Source organism: Moschus berezovskii, chromosome 16 (genome assembly GCF_049115385.1).
Source record: "Moschus berezovskii isolate FMDL1 chromosome 16, NW_MosBer_1.0, whole genome shotgun sequence".
Lineage (NCBI taxonomy): Eukaryota > Metazoa > Chordata > Mammalia > Artiodactyla > Moschidae > Moschus > Moschus berezovskii.
Window position 1 is genome coordinate 71,926,347 of NC_142475.1, and position 19,337 is coordinate 71,945,683.

Here is a 19,337-nt window from a genome sequence, read left to right on the forward strand (position 1 = left end):
TGACTGTTGTGTAGTTCTTGGTTTCCCAGAATATGAGTTGAAATAGTCCCCATGGCTTTCTGCTTATCTCTGAGAAATGGAATAAAAAGGATTCTTGCCAATAGCAAAGACACAAAATAAACAACATCAGGATAATAATCCTGATTATTTCTGCTTCAAATAAAGTTTTGAAAGAGTCATTCATTTTAAAGACATCTTTTTTCTCTTCTGTTAAAGATGTCCATCTCTATGGTTATAACATTCAAATGATTTTCTCCTTCATATTATAAATTCTGACTGCATAAATTCCATCTTTTTCAATATATTAAATGAATGCAAATGGCCTAAGACTAGATTCCCGCACCTTTGTGTGTGTGTGAAGGGATTGATTAGTTTTTGCAAGTAGGATTTGTATTTGTTTGGCCTGAAAGCCTTGTAGGGCTTCCCAGGTAGAGCTAGTGGTAAAGAATCCATCTGCCAGTGCAGGAGACACAAGAGATGTGGGTTCAATCCCTGGGTCAAAAAGATCCCTTGGAGAAAGAAATGGCAACTCCCTCCAGTATTCTTGTTGGGAAATCCCATGGACAGAGGAGCCTGGTAGGCTTGTATAAGGATTGACAGGATTAGATTTCACTCATGCAGGACAACTAACCATGGTCTGTGTGTCCTGCTAATTGTGGGTCTTGGTAAGAATAAGTCAAAGAAATGAAAATTTCTACAAGTCTGAGTGTCTTGTGTATGTACTCAGTCTCATCAGTCGTATCCGACTCTTTGAAACCCCATGGACTGTAGCCCGCCAGACTCCTCTGTCCATGGGATTCTCCAGGCAAGAATATTGGAGTGGGCTGTCATGCCATCCTCCAGGGGATCTTCCCCACCCAGGGATCGAACCCAAGTCTCCTGAGTCTCCTGGATGACAGACTGATTCTTTACTGCTGAGCCACTGGGAAAACCCTTGAGTGTCAGAAGGGATCACTTTTCATTGGAGTGGATGGAGAGAAAACTCATTTAGGGAATGCAGAGAGAAAAACTTGTTCAGTACTAGCCTTAGGAGAGAATTGGGAGATTTGAGGGAAGCCAAAAGGATTCATGAACAAAAATAAGTCCCTGATACTGTCCCAAATTTCCCACCACTCACGCCAACATTTAAGTCCTAAAGCTTAAGAGAATCTGTAAAGAATGAAGGAAGTTTCTCTATTTAACAAACGGGTTTTAAATGGCTCTTTGTTAGTCCAAATTTTTCCTCAAGTCCAAAATGACTTTATAAAAGTTTTGGCCAAAGTCCCTCCCATGGGATGCAGGCAGAGGCTGGCACACTTAGCTCTTAGCTTCTGAGTCCCTACAGACATCATTAAGTTGAACATTTGTAAGTAGAAAGCATCTGCATGTAATTTATTTGGGTTAAGGTGTTAAGTTATTTATAAAAGAAACCATAGCTACCTAATGTCAAGAATGTACAGGGTTTGGGATTTTACTCTACGTATAATCTAACAAGTTAGCCTGTTATTTTTTCATGGATGCTGGGCCAGAGACTAAGGACTTGACTACTCAGGGTACAGAAGCCAGGATGAACTTCACATCTTTTTGCTGTACTCTGCACATCCCTTGGGCTACGATGGCCCCCTGCATATATAGATGGTAGTATTGCAGGAGAGGAATCCTGAGTTACTTAAAAAAATTTTTTTTTATTTATTAATTTGGCTGCATAAGATCTTAGTTGGGGCATGTAAGATCTAGTTCCCTGACCAGGGATCGAAACCAGGACCCCTGCACTGGGAGCACTGAGTCCTAGCCACTGGACCACCAGGGAAGTCTCTTAAGTTGCTTTTTAAAAAGTAAATCATTCCTCTAAGTTTAAAAAGGGCGAACAATAGAAAAATTTGCAAATAACATAGATATCTAAGCCATATAGAAAGAAATAAGACTAATAAACTGTGGAATGATGTCATACATAAATGATGTCAGACATAAATTAAATCACATGAAGACTACAAGGAAGCTATGTTGTCACCATATTTTATAACACTTGTGGGGGTGTGTTAACAAAGATGATCAGATTGACATTCTCACATACTACCTTTGGAAGAAGTTGGGAAACACTATATAAACTCTTTCACCCAGTAATTTTACCTCAGAAAACCCATCATAATGAAATATTTAAAAAGTTTCTATAGTGATTTTTTGAGTTACTTTTCTAGTAAGAGGAAGCAAGCCTACTCTTTGTCAAAGGTGGGATGGGGGAGAAGTTACCTCATCTGGAAAGACTGTTAGCTGAAAACACAGCCCTGAATAACTGCTCAGGCAAAGAGCAGTAATAAATCTGGAGGTCATCAGTGTGTCTACAGATGGGGTGTTTAAAGCCATGTGACTGGATTAGATCACTAAGGAAGTGAGTGAAGGCAGAGAAGAGGTTCAGGGATGAAGTCCTGCAACATTATTACATTTACGGATTGGAGAGATGCCAAAGAAGCCACAAAAGGGACTGAAAAGGACTGACCCAAGGGATGGAGGGATACATGAAAGCCAGGGCAATCGGCCGTGGCCAAGGCCTCTGACAGGTCAAGGACAAGGAGCACTGCGTTACTGACCAATGGGTTGGGCAAGGGCCTCACACATGGCTCCGTGGCAAAGACTCCACCTGCCAATGCAGGAGACATAGGAGACACAGGTTTGCTCTCTGGGTTGGGAAGATCCTCTGGAGAGGGACATGGCAACCCATTCCCATATTCTTGCCTGGAGAATCCCATGGACAGAGAAGCCTGGTGGACTACAGTCCATGGGGTTGCAAAGAGGCAGACACAACTGAAGTAACTTAGCACTCATGCAACATTTGAAGTACATGAAAAATAGCTACAGGTGTTCCTGAATACACGCCACTTCCTTCACTGGGGAGAGGGGAAATACGAATAGCATGATGGAATATGAATTTTCCAGTCATTTTATCTATGTAGTTTTCATAAGGAATGGTGGTACTCCAAATCTCACTGCAGTCTGAATGCAGCTTGCCCTCTCGTTATGACAGATGACAGAAGGTCCAGAAACGTGACAGGTGGTTAATCACTTGTAAACCTTCTGACTCTCTCCTTTAGGAGGGGTGAAGGCTCACCTTTGCACAGTGGCTCACCCTCTGCATTGGGCTGGACAGGGACATTTCCCCCCTTCCTAAGGAGTTATTAAAACACTCTGAGGCTGAAGAACAGGCTGCAGGTGGATAGTCTCAGCACACAGAGTCTTGTAGACACATTTCTTTCTCCAGGGCTCCCAGTAGGATGTTTCTGTGCAACTGTCACCCATGTCCATCTGTTTTCTCCTGTGTCCCAGCAGAACAGAAGTCTAGGAACTTAGGTTCCTCAGGGGACGAGGACCTGGCTTCTTATTTATTTAGATAACTACGGGGAGAATTTCCTTGTAATCCCAGTAATTCCTAACCTGTTTTTTAATCAAGCTGCTCACACTTATCCTTCAGGAATCCAGAATTTGTGATGCCAGCTTATGGAAGTGTCCTATGCCAAATGAAGCCTGAAATTATTTGAAGACATTTGGTTCATTCTCCTAAGAGTCCCACTGGCACCCTGGGCTTCAGATGAAATCAATGAATATGGAAATAAGTTGCTTTTTCTACAATGACCATAAAAATGCACAATGGCAACAGCATCGCATTATTCTGGGCTGTGGGGATTTATTGCCCTTATGTATAGAAGCACTCATGTAGACAGTCAAAATGGAAAACAAATGGTTTGCTGGCTTCTACCAAGGAAGATAAGCTTTTTAATGACATGCTTTTGTGATGCAGATGCTCCGAGCAAGCCAGCTCAGCAATATACAGAGGACACACAAGTTACTCTGACTTGCAAAGAGCGTTGTTCTCAGTGCATTTCTGGTGTCAAGTCATAGAGGAACAATAGCATTGTTCAAACACGGCAAACAAATAAACTTATTTAAGTAGCTCATATCTGGGACTTTTCTAAGTGTCCCCTGCCAAGCTTAATAACTCTTCACTGTGCGTGCTCCGTGTTCAGTCACTTCAGTCGTGTCCGACTCTTGGCAACCCCATAGACAGTAGCTCGCCAGGTTCCTCTGTCCATGAGATTCTCCAGGCAAGGATACTGGAGTGGGTTGCCATGCCCTCCTCCAGGGGATCTTCCCAACCCAAGGGACTGAACCTGCATCTCTTACGTCTCCAGCATCGGCAGGCAGATTCTTTACTAGTGCCACCTGGGAAGCAATTCTTCAACGGTATCATGTAAATAGTTTACTAGGGTCATAGTACCTGAGTGTAATGAGGTAATTTGAAGAAAAATGTTTCTATTGAAAATATGTCTTCTAATATTTACTCACCTTACAATCCTAAACATAGAGCTAAAAGTTAGTTTGTAAAGGTATGAAATGAATCTATAAATGTAGTTTGGAGCTAAAGAGTTGTTTTGTGATAGTGTCAGAATGTGAGGGGTAGGGTCTTGGGTGAGCATAAAAGGTGACTTACTCCAGGTTGCGTCAGGCTCTGCCTCTTCTGTATGTGACTCTCTACATGGAGTCAGGCCCAGGGAACTGGATGAAAACTGCAGCTGGGCAGGAGCCCTCTGTCTGTGTCCACCCAGACTGGCCTCCAGCTTGCCTCTTCCATCTTCTGTCCCTGTTCTTGAGCTGTTGACTTCACTCTCTAACAACTCAGACCTCTAGTTCTCAGGACACATTTTTGAACCTGCCCTCTAGCTTACCAGAGCATTATGGCTCTTTTTGTGCTTCTCAGGGCCAAGGGTGGGTACCCTCAGTATCTCAGGAGAGACATGCCTGCCAATACACCCTTAAATCCAGCTTGCTGTAGACCACACAACCCAATAGTGGGATGTCCATCTTCAGATCTCATGTATTGAGAACAGAGATCCCAAGAACACCTGCTGAAAGGCAGCAGATGGCAGAGCAGTCGTGCTCCAAGCCTCATCTTAGGCAGCCAGGCATCACTCCAGGGGCATACAGATCTGATGTCTGTCCACTGCCAGCCACTTCCCAGCGAGGAGCTGGTTCATCAGCAGTAGAATCAAATGGCAATGTCTGGAGCCCTGTCTATCATGGACACTGCTTCCACCATCTGGGGACAGTCATGCAACCTCAGTAAACTTCTCAGCCTCTTATTGTAGATGGAGTTGTATGTGGACATATAGATTTTATAGAGCTCAGGAGAACCCAAGAGAAAGACAGGCATTTCTCTGCCTGGATGTATTGGAATTTGAGGGGAAGGATTTTGCAATATGGAAGTCTTCTTGTCTGTAACTGAAATGGGGTTTTCACAGGCTTCTTGATTTGTCTGAGGGATGTATTTGAAAGTTCTGCCTAGTCAAATGTGGCAGATGCTGTGATCCACTCAACTGAATTAGTACACGGAATCAATTCCACCTAAATTCCACCTTCTTGAATAGGAGACCAAATGAGACTGATGATGCTGTTGTCCAGCTCTGAGAAGGTCCCAGAGTGTTCTGTGTTAGGTACTAAGTGCACCAGCCTTTGTAACTAATGAACCTTTGAGTGAAGCAGATGTGGAGCCTGGGACCTGCCTAGACTTCAGTGTTGTGCAGTAGATCCCCTCTGCTCCACTCAGGGCCAGGGGGTGGGGAGGATCCCATGTCATGGACCACCTGACCTCCTTTGATGGTCTCAGTGAAATGGTAAAGAACCTGCACGCCAATGCAGGAGACATCAGAGACGTGTATTTGATCCCTGGGTCAGGAAGATCTCCTGGAGGAGGGTGTGGCAACCCACTCCAGTGTTCTTGCCTGGGAAATTCCATGGACAGAAGAGCCTGGTGTGCTACAGTCCATAGGTCAAAGAGTCGGACACAACTGAAGCCACTTAGCACGCACAGCATGCACACCATCACTTTCCTCGTCTTCCTGCACCCTCCTTGGTTCTGAAGCTCTTTATCTCTTCTCTTTTGACTACAAGAACAACTTCAAAGTCCTCGGGGCCAATGATGCTCTTCAGAGGGATTCCAAGGAGCTCCATCTAATGACTGGGGAATCTATAAGAGGTCACACTTGCTGCTGCGGTTGCTCCAGTTATCCAGTTCTCAGGATGAATTTCAGCCTTGTTCCTAGAATCCAGTACTTTCCTTTCAGTTAATGGTTTTGCTGGTCAAGAGTTCAGCTTGTGGTTGGAGAGATCTCAGTTCAAATATTGGCTTTTCCAAGACCATCTGAACAAACTTTGGCAAGGTATTTGACCTCTCTGAGCCTCAGTTTCCTCCTCTGTAAAATGGGGATAATGATCATTTTACTTCACTGATTATTATGAAGATTACTGAACTAATGGATGCCTAGTGCTTAGCCCAGGGCTTAGCTAGACACCATATGTCCATTAATTAAGCCCTTATATCTTTAAGAGCTAAGTTCTATCATTATTTTCATTCTATGGAAGAGAAAACTGAAGCACAAAGGTTAATCAATTTGTCCCCAAACCATTTAGGTAGGAAGTTATATTCTGACTCTGTAATTCATGATGTTGACTCCTCTCCTTACTGCTACTGTATACAAGTTCTTCTATAATCAAAAATTGCATTTATTCAACAAAGCAGGTACAAACTCCTTTATGGCACAATCCCAGGAAGATGGTATAATTTTTCATAATAATCTTACATGGGATTAAGTGTGATCCAACTATTCACTCAATACACTGCACACCATGTAGTCTGTTCTTTTAAAATGATGATCTAAACTTTCCATAGCATTTTTAAAGCCTGAGAAGTGTAAGAGTTGAGTCAAAAGCATAAAATAGTTCCAACGTAATTGTGTCTATAATCTAGAGTTTTCAGACTTTATTTTTAGTTTTATGAAGGTAGTGGCAAAGAACCTGCCTGCCAATGCAGGAGACACAAGAGACATGGGTTTGATCCCTGGGTCAGGAAGAGCCCCTGGAGGAGGAAATGGTAACCTACTTCAGTATTCTTGTCTGGAGAATCCCATGGACAGAGGAGCCTGTAGAGCTATAGTCCATGGAGTCACAGAGTTGGACATGACTGAAGTGACTTAGCATGCATGCATTTCCAATACAATGGGAAAGAGTCATCATTATTCTTTATAATATGTTGAAATCATTAGAAGTGAAGAGGTTTTCACTAATGTTACCCATTTTCTAATTGCCCAAACTAAGAGTTTGTTTTTTTTTTCTAAGATGATTTTGGATTATAGTATTTTATTTCAGAAACCAGTAAAATTCCTAGATGTTTTGCAGCTCTAAGATATACTTTTTAAAAAATTATTTTTTAATTTATTTTTGGCTATGCTGGGTCTTCACTGCTGCTGCACACACACTCTTCTGTAGTTGCGGTGAGTGGGGGCTACTTTCTAGTTGTGGAGCATGAGCTTCTTGTTGCAGTGGCTTCTCTTGTTGTGGAGCACAGGCTCTTGGGCACGTTGGCTTCAGTAGTTGCGGCACATGGGCTCAGTGGTTGGGCTTAGTTGCTCCGCGGCATGCAGAATCTTCCTGGACCAGAGATGGAACCCATGTCTCCTGCATTGGCAGGCAGATTCTTTACCACTGAGCCACTCAGTTCAGTTCAGTTCCGTTCAGTTCAGTCGCTCAGTCGTGTCCGACTCTTTGCGACCCCATGAATTACAGCACGCCAGGCCTCCCTGTCCATCACCAACTCCCGGAGTCAAACTCATGTCCATCGAGTCGGTGATGCCATCCAGCCATCTCATTCTCTATCGTCCCCTTCTCCTCCCGCCCCCAGTCCTTCCCAGCATCAGAGTCTTTTCCAGTGAGTCAACTCGTCGTATGAGGTGGCCAAAGTCTAGGGAAGCCCTAAGTTATGCTTTAAAAGAATCTTTGTAGAAATACTGTGCCCACAAAAATCCTAATTAAAAAAAAAACAAGTGATACTTTTTGTAATTTTGAGTGAAAATAAATGGCACCTCTGCTTCTATTTCAGGTGTTTAAAAATAAGAATAGTTGACAATAGTTGACCTTTGGTTTCCTGTTCCAGTTCTGCTTTCCCAGTTCTTAGACTAAAATTGTTACACTGTATGGACATCCCAGGAGGAAGGCATTAAGGGTTGGTTCAGTGGTAATCAAAGGTGGTCTCCCTACTATGCCCAGAGAGGTAGAAACTGTATGAGGAGAGGCTTCGGTGCTCCATAAACTCAGTAGGAGAGAATGGTGTTCAATGAGCCTTAAAAATACAGTTAAGGTTCCTCAGGTCCCTCCAGGCATTGCCCTCAGCATCACTAGCAGAAAGCATCTCTTCCTTACCACGTTTGGTAGTTTTCTGATTTTCTATATGATGGAAGCTGAGCTGAGAGGATGATCTCATTTATTGTAGAGAATCCTAGAGAATATCTGAATGGTTGTATATTACATAGCTCTTTCTATGTAATAATCAGATCCTTCAAGATAGATTCTATCTTCTTATATTGTATGGTGCATTGGATATTTCATTAGAAGAGACCATTTGTAGCAACATTTGAGTATTTACTAGGTACTGAGTGTTAAGTTCTCAAGAATTTAAGTTTCACAATATATTTGCAAGGTGAATAGTAGTTTCTCTCCTTTGTGGATGAGGAAATGAAGGATTGGAATAACAAGCTCCAGGTTGTATAGCTGGTTAGTAGTGAAATCAGGAATCAAGCACATGTCATTAGTCTACAAAGGGCAATGGCATAGTTCAGACTGGATCCACCTGAGACGATGAAGATGTTGGTTTCATCGGAGCTTCTCTTTTACTGATGGAAGCACCATGTCTGGCCAGTGGCTTTATGCTGCCCTCTCTACAGGCTTAGCATCCCAACCATTCCTGCTCACTGTTGGACCGAACCAAGCCTGAACCTGTATCACTTCTCCTCCTTTCTTTGCCCCTCTTCTTGGGTCACAAAACAGAGCAGGACCATATTGCTCACGCCTTATTGGTAAGACGGAGAAGGCAATGGCAAGCCACTCCAGTACTCTTGCCTAGAAAATCTCATGTACAGAGTAGCCTGGTGGGCTACAGTCCATGGGGTCGCTACTAGTCCGACACGACTGAGCGACTTCACTTTCACTTTTCACTTTCACTTTTCACTTTCACACATTGGAGAAGGAAATGGCAACCCACTCCGGTGTTCTTGCCTGGAGAATCCCAGGGATGGCGGAGCCTGGTGGGCTGCCGTCTATGGGGTCGCACGGAGTCGGACATGACTGAAGTGACTTAGCAGCAGCAGTAGTGTCAGTAAGAACAAGTGAATTTGAACTTCCTCAGCTTCAACTGTGCCTTCATCTCCCCCACTCAAGCTTGCTCCCAGCCTCAACCCAGACCTCAGCTTTCTTTCCAGAACCGGGCCCATTCTGGTTTCACATATCTCTCACGGTCTTCAGGGATTCTTCTCACATAGTAACAAGTCCTGACAGATTCCTTTCAACCCATCTCGGTAAATCAGTTTATTTTCTCATACAGTTTCCCGTCTTTTCAAATGAGGAGGATACATTAATAGATTGCTTCCATAGGCTTTTCCTACAAAAAACATTTTTGATCCCATGGAAGTCCCCAGTCTAACTCAACACAATCCTTATTCTTTTCTAGCACTTTGTTGAATGTAAGACGATTAATGTGAACCAATTAACATATACACAGACACACCCGATTGTATTTTCTTTCTTCACGTATTCCTTCATTCTTTTTTAATGAATCTGAGGATAAGGAATCTTTCCTTTTTAAAGGATCACTCCTGTCTCCCTGATGTTTTTTCTTATCTTGATTTCCAAAGATCTTTCTTTTGCTCTTTTGGGCTTGTCGCCAATATCTCCTTTTCACAGACTCTTTTCCTTCTGCCTTCAAAAATGTTTCGTTCTCCCTTATCTTACAAAAATGTCACTTGATTCTGTTATGTCTTACAGCTTCCTCCTTCCACCCACAAACGTCTGAAATGAATGTTGTTATCAGCTGCCTGCTTTCCTCTGCTTTTCATTCCTTCCTTAATTCACTGAGATTTGGCTTCTGGCCCTACTTTTCTGCTGAGATTGCTCTTTTAAAGGTTAGCAGTCTACATTTTGTCAAATCTAATGGCCTTTTTATCCATCCAAATTCACAGAGAATTGACATGAAACTCCAAGTAGACTGTGGGTGTTCTGTTTTGCCAGGCACCCCAGCATCTGTATCCCACCTGCCTTTGGACTTCAGTGGCCCCAGTGCCTAGAAGCAACACTTGGCTGGGCTGACAGTGGACCAAAGTGTAGGGGCCATAGTGGGGCTCAGCACCAAATTCCTTTCTGATGATAGCAACAGGGTCCTGTGTGGGTGTGATGATCTGCCCTTGTGTGAAAGGACAGAAGCTAGGACAACCCCAGCCTGACACAAAATCAGTGTGGGAAAAATCTGCCTGGAATCTGGGGAGGAAGGACCGACTCCAAAGCAAACTTTCATTTCATCCCTCCCTGTCCCCTTCCCTCCTGTATCCACATCTCTGTTCTCTCCAACTTAAAATCTGCCTCTGCTGGTCAACTAAATGCTGTAAGTAACTTTCCAGAAAAAAAATCTCTTTAAAGGGAGCTGATAGCTGGGAGGCATGCCCTTTTGTTCTTCTTTCTTCTTGGCGGGAATGTTGATGTGATAGACTTCACCCTGGCTGCCCTGTTGTGATTATGAGGTGCTTTTCAGGATGAAAATGGAACGATCTGAGATCAGATGAGGAAGGAAATATTAAAAGAGATTGATTCTCAGATGACCATGGAGGCACCATTACAGGCCTGCTGTGCCTCTGCCAGATCCCTCTGAGATGAGAGTAAAACAAATCTCTACCTTCTGAATGGATTTCCCTGTGGCTTAGATGGTAAAGAATCTGCTCACAATGCCAGAGACCTGGGTTTGATCCCTGGATGGGGAAGATCCTCTGGAGAAGGGAATGGCTACCTACTCCAGTATTCTTGCCTGGAGAATTCCATGGACAGAGGAGCCTGGCGGGCTGTAGCCCATGGTATTGCAGAGAGTTGGACATGACTGAGTGACTTACACTTACCTTCTAAACAACTATTATTTGGGCTTTATTTTTAATGTAGCTAAATTCAATTATGAGCTAGTATTATATGCACATACTATTTCCGGAACTGATATCAGCTGTTGCCACCAGCGTGGGGAAGTGATATACTCTTGTTTTGGGGCTGGGAGGAAAATTTAAATTTTACAACATTCCCTTGGACTCTTTTTCGAGTTTTCATTCTAAGAAAATAACAACTGCAAACAAACAAATAATTAATAACAACAAAACACAAACCAAAAAGCAAACAACTGAAACAGAAATAATAGTAATATGAGAAATGACTTCCTGTGAGTGTTCAAGAAAAACATCCTTTGAGTTTTCAATCCCTGCTTTCACACCCTTTGAGTGATATTTTCTTTTCATTAAAGATGAAAATGGACCCAGCTGCATTCTATGAATTTAATCAGATATTTGTATATGAATGGAAATTAGCATGCATAATTGACATTCAACCCAACTCTGATTTCCTGTCTTGCCTTCTGCAGGGTTTTATATCAGGATCACTTTGCAAATAATTAAAGTTGCAGCATTTTTGCCACTGAAATCATATCTTCAAGATTTTGAATTCATACCTGTGATTGATAACAAGTGAATAAATGGCTAAGGAAGAAATGTATTTTATACTATGTGTCTTTGTATATATGGAATCTAAGAAGAAATGATACAAAGGAACTTATTTACAGAACAGAAACACAGGATGAATTTATGGTTGCCAGAGGGGAAGGAGGGATAGTTATAGAGTTTGGGATTGGCTTGTATACACTGCTATATCTAAATGGATAACTATCACAACATTGTTAATTGGCTATACTCAAATATAAAATAAGACTTTTTAAAAATAAAATAACATTTGGGGAAAAATCACGTGTCTTTGTTGGATATTGATAGAATTTAATCTACCTAAATGCAATGTTGGATTTTCATTGGACATGCCATTTTAAAGCAAACATACTAGGCGGCACAAATCTTCACATATGATCAAAATGCAATGAATCTATATCATTCGAGAATCTTCTATTACACAAACATCTCCACTTGTCTTTCAAGGCTGTGTTCTACTGTAAAGTTGATCTTTTTTCTGGTTGGGGAAAATTTTTCCTCTTTTGGGAAAACATTTACCCAAATGTTCCATACTTTCTCATCATTCCACCTGTTGATTGTGGATCCTTCCAGAGTCAGATGGGTGCTTCCTCTTTTACCTTCCCAGTTGCATGTGTCTTTATGCACACACATGCATGCACACAAACACACACACACACCCCACATTCAGGAACGCATCAGTAGACGTCACAGCCCTCCCTGACCTCTCCAGGCCACACTGAATCACTAGAGGAAACAGCTACTCAGTGTTCTGTAATAACCTATATGGGAAAAGAATCCAAAAAAAGAATAGATACATGTATATGTAAACTGAATCACTTTGCTGTATACCCAAAACTAATACAATATTGTAAATCAACTAGACTCCAATAAAAAAAAAACAAAACTCAAAATTGGTGTCCTTTGTCTTCAGTCCACAGATACACTTCTTTTGGTCTACACATTGTTTCCTTAAAATGTTAAGATGGTTGTCAAAAATAAAAAAAAAAATTACTTTGGAGTAACAAAATAATAACAAAACCTTGAAAGGCAAGTGGAAATGTTTGTGTATTATTTTGGATGGTATCACAAAAACTTCAAACTTCCACTTTTCCTTAAAAAAAAAATTAGACCTGAAGTCTCATTTGTCACCAGTCAGCTCAAACTGAACAGCTGTTGCTCTTTAAAACAGAGTAGTCTCAAATTTTCTGAAGTTCCCACACCATATTGCCTGACTTCTGGGTCATGAGTCTTTCCTCTTATCCTGTGGGCATGGGGGTTGTTTAAAGCGGGGCATGAACGCTTGAGTGGGGAGGGGACCTGATCAAGTGGACCTGAACACAAAATTCTATGCAAACACTTGCAAGTATCTGTATTTGTCTGGAGAATCAATGCCTCAAGCACACTTAGAACTTTGTCCTGCGGGTACAAGAGCGCAGCACTGATTGTCTTCTTCTGTGTGAAATAATTACACAAGTTATTTTCTTCTTATTAAGCCAACTGTCTACACTAATGTACATTTTAAAAGTGGAATGGAGTCTACTGAGGATTAGAAGCCCTCCCTTTATTTTGTATGTCAGGGAACTGACCTGCAAAGCTAGTTATCACTGCCTAACACATCTTATTACCATTTCTTTACCATTTTATGCTTGTATGTCTCAACTTTTCAAATTAATGACAGACTCCTGGAGGGAGGGGTATCATCTTTTTATTTATTTCAGGAAGTTAATAGAAGACCATACACACAGACACACACACATATATATGATATACCTTATAATGTATATATATGTGTATATATGATATTATACTATATATATGTATAAGTAGGGATAGGATGAGATGGTTAGATAGCATCATCAATTCAATGGAGATGAACTTGAGCAAACTCCAGGAGATAGTAGAGGACAGGGAAGCCTGGCATGCTGCAGTCTATGGGGTCACAAAGAGTCAGACACAACTTAGCTACCAAAAAACAACATATTTTATATGTATATATATGAATATATATATGAACAAATAACTACATATTTTTTTTTTTTTTACCATATGAAACAACTGGGGTTTTGACATGAGAGAATTGCTTGCTTCCTCCTAATCTTTACCATTTCTTTCCTTAACACTTGAATTTACTTTCACTTGAATTAGAGTGACACAACTGGCTTTATTTATTTTCTTTTGGAGTATATTTGTATCTATATTTTCAAGCATATAATTTGAGCATTTCACCAGGAGGCTAATAACCACAGCCCAAAAAATATAAAGATAAATCTTATTTGCTGCTGCTGCTAAGTCACCTCAGTCGTGTCCAACTCTGTGTGATCCCATAGACAGCAGCCCACCAGGCTCCCCCATCCCTGGGATTCTCCAGGCAAGAATACTGGAGTGGGTTGCCATTTCCTTCTCCAATGCATGCATGCATGCACGTCATTAAATCAAGAAACATTTTCTCACATCAGTTAATATGACAATAGTTTTTAAAACATCTGCTTTCCCCCCCTCCCATGGTGCTAATGTGAATTTATCAAAGTCTAGAAAGGAAGCAGATTTGGAAAGAGATTTTTGCAGAAGTCATTTGAAATGTTAACTTTTCTATGTAAGGCTCTATTATCTTATCTTGATTACCTAGCTGCTTCCTTCTTTCCCCACTTTTAATTTTTTTAATTCTGAAAGGTTTTACCTTACATGATACCTACAGCTGTCTCTTCTCAGAAAAGTAATTAAATGATTTAACAAAGAACTATTAAAATAGACTTAATCCTTGTTAAAATGGATAAAAGTCACCTATGGAATCTGTTGCAACCTTTACCTCCCACATGTTCATCAGCTCTAGTTTTGTTACTTTTGCTTTTGCTGCAGTGTTAATCCTGTGAATAGAAGGATTTTAAACCTGCTTTCACTTACTGATGGATTCTCAAATAATTTTCAGCCTGGATCTTCCTGACAGCCTTTCTCTTCTGTTTCATTCAATGAATACTATCTGTGTGTGTGAAGATTGAAGGAGGAAGGCAGAGTGGAGGAAGAAGAGGAGGAAGTGGGGAAGAGTGGGCTCCAGAGAAAGAGAGGGAGGGAGTGATGTACTTAAGATAGAAACCATGTCAGAGGACGTTGGTAGGAATTTTATTTGTATTTTAGAAAAAGCAAAATCCTCATGCAAACAGGCTAAATAAGGATGAAATTTTGTCTCTGCTTCAAAGACTAAATAGCAATAGTATTTCAGTAGTTAACAGTGACATCAAACTGGCTCTCTTTGTCCCCCATCTCCCCTCTCTCCTCTGCTCATTGGCTTCCAGAAGGGTCCAGTGTCTGTTTTCTTCCACACAGCTCCCTCTCAGATAGTCTCCAATGCCTCATTGGCATTAAAGAGTAAAAATCAAAGCCCTATGGTGGTCTTCAAAGGATAAAACAATAAAGGGATCAAGCCACTTAATGATCTTAAAGGGATCAAGGTTGCAAAATGTCACATTAACTAGCCGTGGGGAAGGGCTGGATCTAGTGATGACAGAGGTGATATAATGATAGACTCAGTTCAGTTCAGTTGCTCAGTCATGTCCGACTCTCCGCGACCCCATGAATCACAGCACACCAGGCCTCCCTGTCCATCACCAACTCCCGGAATTCACTCAAACTCATGTGCACAGAGTCGGTGATGCCATCCAGCCATCTCATTCTCCATCATCCCCTTCTCCTCCCGCCCCCAACCTTTCCCAGCATCAGAGTCTTTTCCAGTGAGTCAACTCATCGCATGAGGTGGCCAAAGTATTGCAGTTTCAGCTTTAGCATCAGTCCTTCCAATGAACACCCAGGATCGATCTCCCTTAGAATGGACTGGTTGGATCTCCTTGCAGTCCAAGGGACTCTCAAGAGTCTTCTCCAACACCACAGTTCAAAAGCATCAATTCTTCGGCGATCAGCCCTCTTCACAGTCCAACTCTCACATCCATACATGACCACGGGAAAAACCATAGCCTTGACTAAATGATAGACTGCATACCCCAAAATGGTAGCACACACTTTCCTTCTGGGTGAGCAGGCCAGCCCTGTTGGGAGGGGAACCTCAAATCCTGTGTCCCTAGTTGGTGAGCTTGTAAGCTCACATGGCAAGAACACGGACACCTGAAGGGTGCTCCAATTAGAAGAGAGGAAAACTCAGTTGATGAGTTGAAATGATAATTGTCTGTGCCTGAATACATTTCCAACCTGGAGGCTTCTTCTCCACAGGGAGAAATTAAACACTTTACTGTGGGCAGAGAAATGACCTTCCAATAGATTGGACAATAATTCATGGAACGTACATCGGTTGAAAGGAAGAACCTGGTCTGAGAAGTAAGTTTTCACCTGCATCCTGTGTGTAGGCTGTAGGCTTGAGTGAGTCAACTATCTACAGGATATATCATCATCGTGTAAATTAATTAAGAGGAGGGAAATTAGAAACAGAGAACTATCAGTGTTCATTTGCTAAAGATCACTTTGGTGGCCAGTATACTGGTGGCGCTAGCAGTAAAGAACCTGCTGCCAAAGCAGGAGAAACATAAGAGACATAAGTTTGATCCCTGGGTCGGGAAGATCTCTTGGAGGAGGGCATGGAAACCCACTCCAGTATTCCTGCCTGGAGAATCCCATGTTAAGAGAAGCCTGGTGGGCTACAGTCCGCAGAGGTCACAAAGAGTCGGACACAACTAAAGCGCTTTAGTACACACGCATGCATACTTATTTACTGTCAGAGCTTCAGCATGTTTCCATAATCCCCTTTGAAGTGTTTTAAAAAGTTTAGTAATGTTGGCCTGCTGTCTTTATAAGGGCACTTATTAAAACATTTTAATGCTGCTTCAGATCAATGGATTCAAGAAGGATAATGTGAATCCAACAGCTAGAACTGTCAGCTAAGCTGATGTTCTATTCAACTGAAAACCATGCTTAAAATAAATTATTCTTACAGCCACTGAAACACACCGCACTTTAATTGGGAAGGTGAATATATAATGCTTATTAATACATATTTTCAACCAAAATCTCATTAAAGGAAACAAAGTTAGTTTTCATTATGCCACGTTAAGTGGTTTCTCAAGATGAAACTAGAAATATCAATGATGAATTTTTTCTGTTTTCAAACTCAAAAAACAAAAACAAAAAGTGAAAATAATATACTCTTCATAAAAATTAGCTCAAAAAAGTTCACATATCTAAGTGTAAAACACAAAATTATAAAACTCCTAGAAGATAAATAAGAGAAAATCTAAGTGACCTTGGATATAGTAATATCTTGGTAGATCCAACACTGAAGTCATAGTCCATTAGAAAAATAATTGATAAAATGAATTTCATTAAAGTTAAAATTTTCTGTTATGTAAAATATACTGTCAAGAGAATAAGTATACATACTATAGACTTGCAAAGAAAATATTTCTTCAGGTTTTTTCAGACATGTGGAGAAAATATTTGCAAAAGATACATCTGATATAGATAGGACTGTTAGTCAAAGTATACAAAGAACTTTTAAAACTCAGTATTATGAAAATGAACAATCCCATTGAAAAATGGGCCAAAGACCTGAACAGAAGTCTCACGAAAGAAGATTCATGGTTGGCAATATGCATAAAGAAAGATGGTCAACAGCATATGTCATTAGGGAATTTCAAATTAAAACAATGAGATGCCATGACACATCTATTAGAATGGCCAAAATCGAGAACTCTGACAACCCCAAATAGCAACAAGGATGTGAACCAACAGGAATTCTCATTCATTGCTAGGGGAATGTGAAATAGTGCACTTGGAAACAGTTTGGTAATTTCTTGCAAAACCTAACTTGCTATTTGACCCAGCAACCATATTCCTACTTTGGATATGTACCAAAAGGAGTTGCAAGGAGGTCCACACAAAATCCTGCACATGGATATTTATATCAATTTTATCTATAACTGTCAAAACTTGAAAGCAACCAAGATGTCCTTTAGTAGGTGAATGTGGTACATTCAGACAATAGGATACTATTCAGCACTAAAATGAAATGAGTTGTGAAGACATGAAAAGACATGAAAGAATCTTAAACACATATTCCTAAGAGGAAGAAATCAATCTGAAAAACTACATAGTATATAATTCCTGTCATATGAAGTTCTAGAAAATAAAAAATTACGGAGACAATAGGGCTTGCCAAGTGACTCAGTGGTAAAGAATCTTCCTGCTAATGCAGGAACGTGGGTTTGACCCATGGGTTGGAAAGATCTCCTGGAGGAGGAAATGGCAACCAACTCCAGTATTCTTGCCTAGAGAACTTCATGGACAGAGGAACTTGGTGGGCTACAGCCCATGGGACTGTAGTTAAAATGATTGAGTGACTGAGTACGTGTTCATGCATGGAGGCAAGCAAAGGGTCGGTGCCTGGGAGGCAGGGGTGAATAGATAGAGCAAAGAGGATTTTTAGGGCAATGAAATTACTTTGTATGACAGTTCAATGATCAATACATGTTAGTTCAGTTCAGTTCAGTTCAGTCGCTCAGTCGTGTCCGACTCTCCGCGACCCCATGAATCACAGCACGCCAGGCCTCCCTGTCCATCACCAACTCCCGGAGTACACTCAAACTCATGTCCACAGAGTCGGTGATGGCATCCAGCCATCTCATTCTCCGTCGTCCCCTTCTCCTCCCGCCCCCAACCTTTCCCAGCATCAGAGTCTTTTCCAGTGAGTCAACTCGTCGCATGAGGTGGCCAAAGTATTGCAGTTTCAGCTTTAGCATCAGTCCCTCCAATGAACACCCAGGATTGATCTCCTTTAGAATGGACTGGTTGGATCTCCTTGCAGTCCAAGGGACTCTCAAGAGTCTTCTCCAACACCACAGTTCAAAAGCATCGATTCTTCGGCGATCAGCTTTCTTCACAGTCCAACTCTCACATCCATACATGACCACGGGAAAAACCATTGCCTTGACTAGACGGACCTTGGTTGGCAAAGTAATGTCTCTGCTTTTTAATATACTATCAAGGTTGGTCATAACTTTCCTTCCAAGGAGCAAGCGTCTTTTAATTTCATGGCTGCAATCAGCATCTGCAGTGATTTTGGAGCCCAAAAAAATAAAGTCTGACACTGTTTCCACTGTTTTTCCATCTATTTCCCATGAAGTGATGGGACCAGATGCCATGATCTTTGTTTTCTGAATGTTGAGCTTCAAGCCAACCTTTCACTCTCCTCTTTCACTTTCATCAAGAGGCTTTTGAGTTCCTCTTCACTTTCTGCCATAAGGGTAGTGTCATCTGCATATCTGAGGTTATTGATATTTCTCCCAGCAATCTTGATTCCAGCTTGTGCTTCTTCCAGCCCAGCATTCCTCAAGATGTACTCTGCATATAAGTTAAATAAGCAAGGTGACAATATACAACCTTGACGTACACCTTTTCCTACTTGGAACCAGTCTGTTGTTCCATGTCCAGTTCTAACTGTTGCTTCCTGACCTGCATACAGGTTTCTCAAGAGGCAGGTCAGGTGGTCTGGGATTCCCATCTCTTTCAGAATGTTCCACAGTTTATTGTGATCCACACAGTCAAAGGCTTTGGCATAGTCAATGAAGCAGAAATAGATGTTTTTCTGGAACTCTCTTGCTTTCTCCATGATCCAGCGGATGTTGGCAATTTGATCTCTGGTGCCTCTGCCTTTTCTAAAACCTGCTTGAACATCTGGGAGTTCACGGTTTACATACTGCTGAAGCCTGGCTTGGAGAATTTTGAGCATGACTTTACTAGCGTGTGAGATGAGTGCAATTGTGCGGTAGTTTGAGCATT

The 19,337-nt window shown here is 41.5% G+C and overlaps 1 protein-coding gene and 1 long non-coding RNA gene across 2 annotated transcripts in view; one reads left to right on the top strand and one right to left on the bottom strand.

Annotated features, from left to right (window-relative positions):
- Positions 1–12,283, top strand: part of LOC129560304 (uncharacterized) — a 72,520-nt gene extending 60,237 nt beyond the window's left edge. The window contains exon 3 of the long non-coding RNA XR_008686732.2: positions 11,465–12,283. This is a non-coding gene — a long non-coding RNA (uncharacterized LOC129560304). The remainder of the gene's footprint in view (positions 1–11,464) is intronic.
- Positions 1–19,337, bottom strand: part of NKAIN3 (sodium/potassium transporting ATPase interacting 3) — a 563,225-nt gene that overhangs the window by 40,066 nt on the left and 503,822 nt on the right. The gene's annotated exons all lie outside the window — the stretch shown is intronic.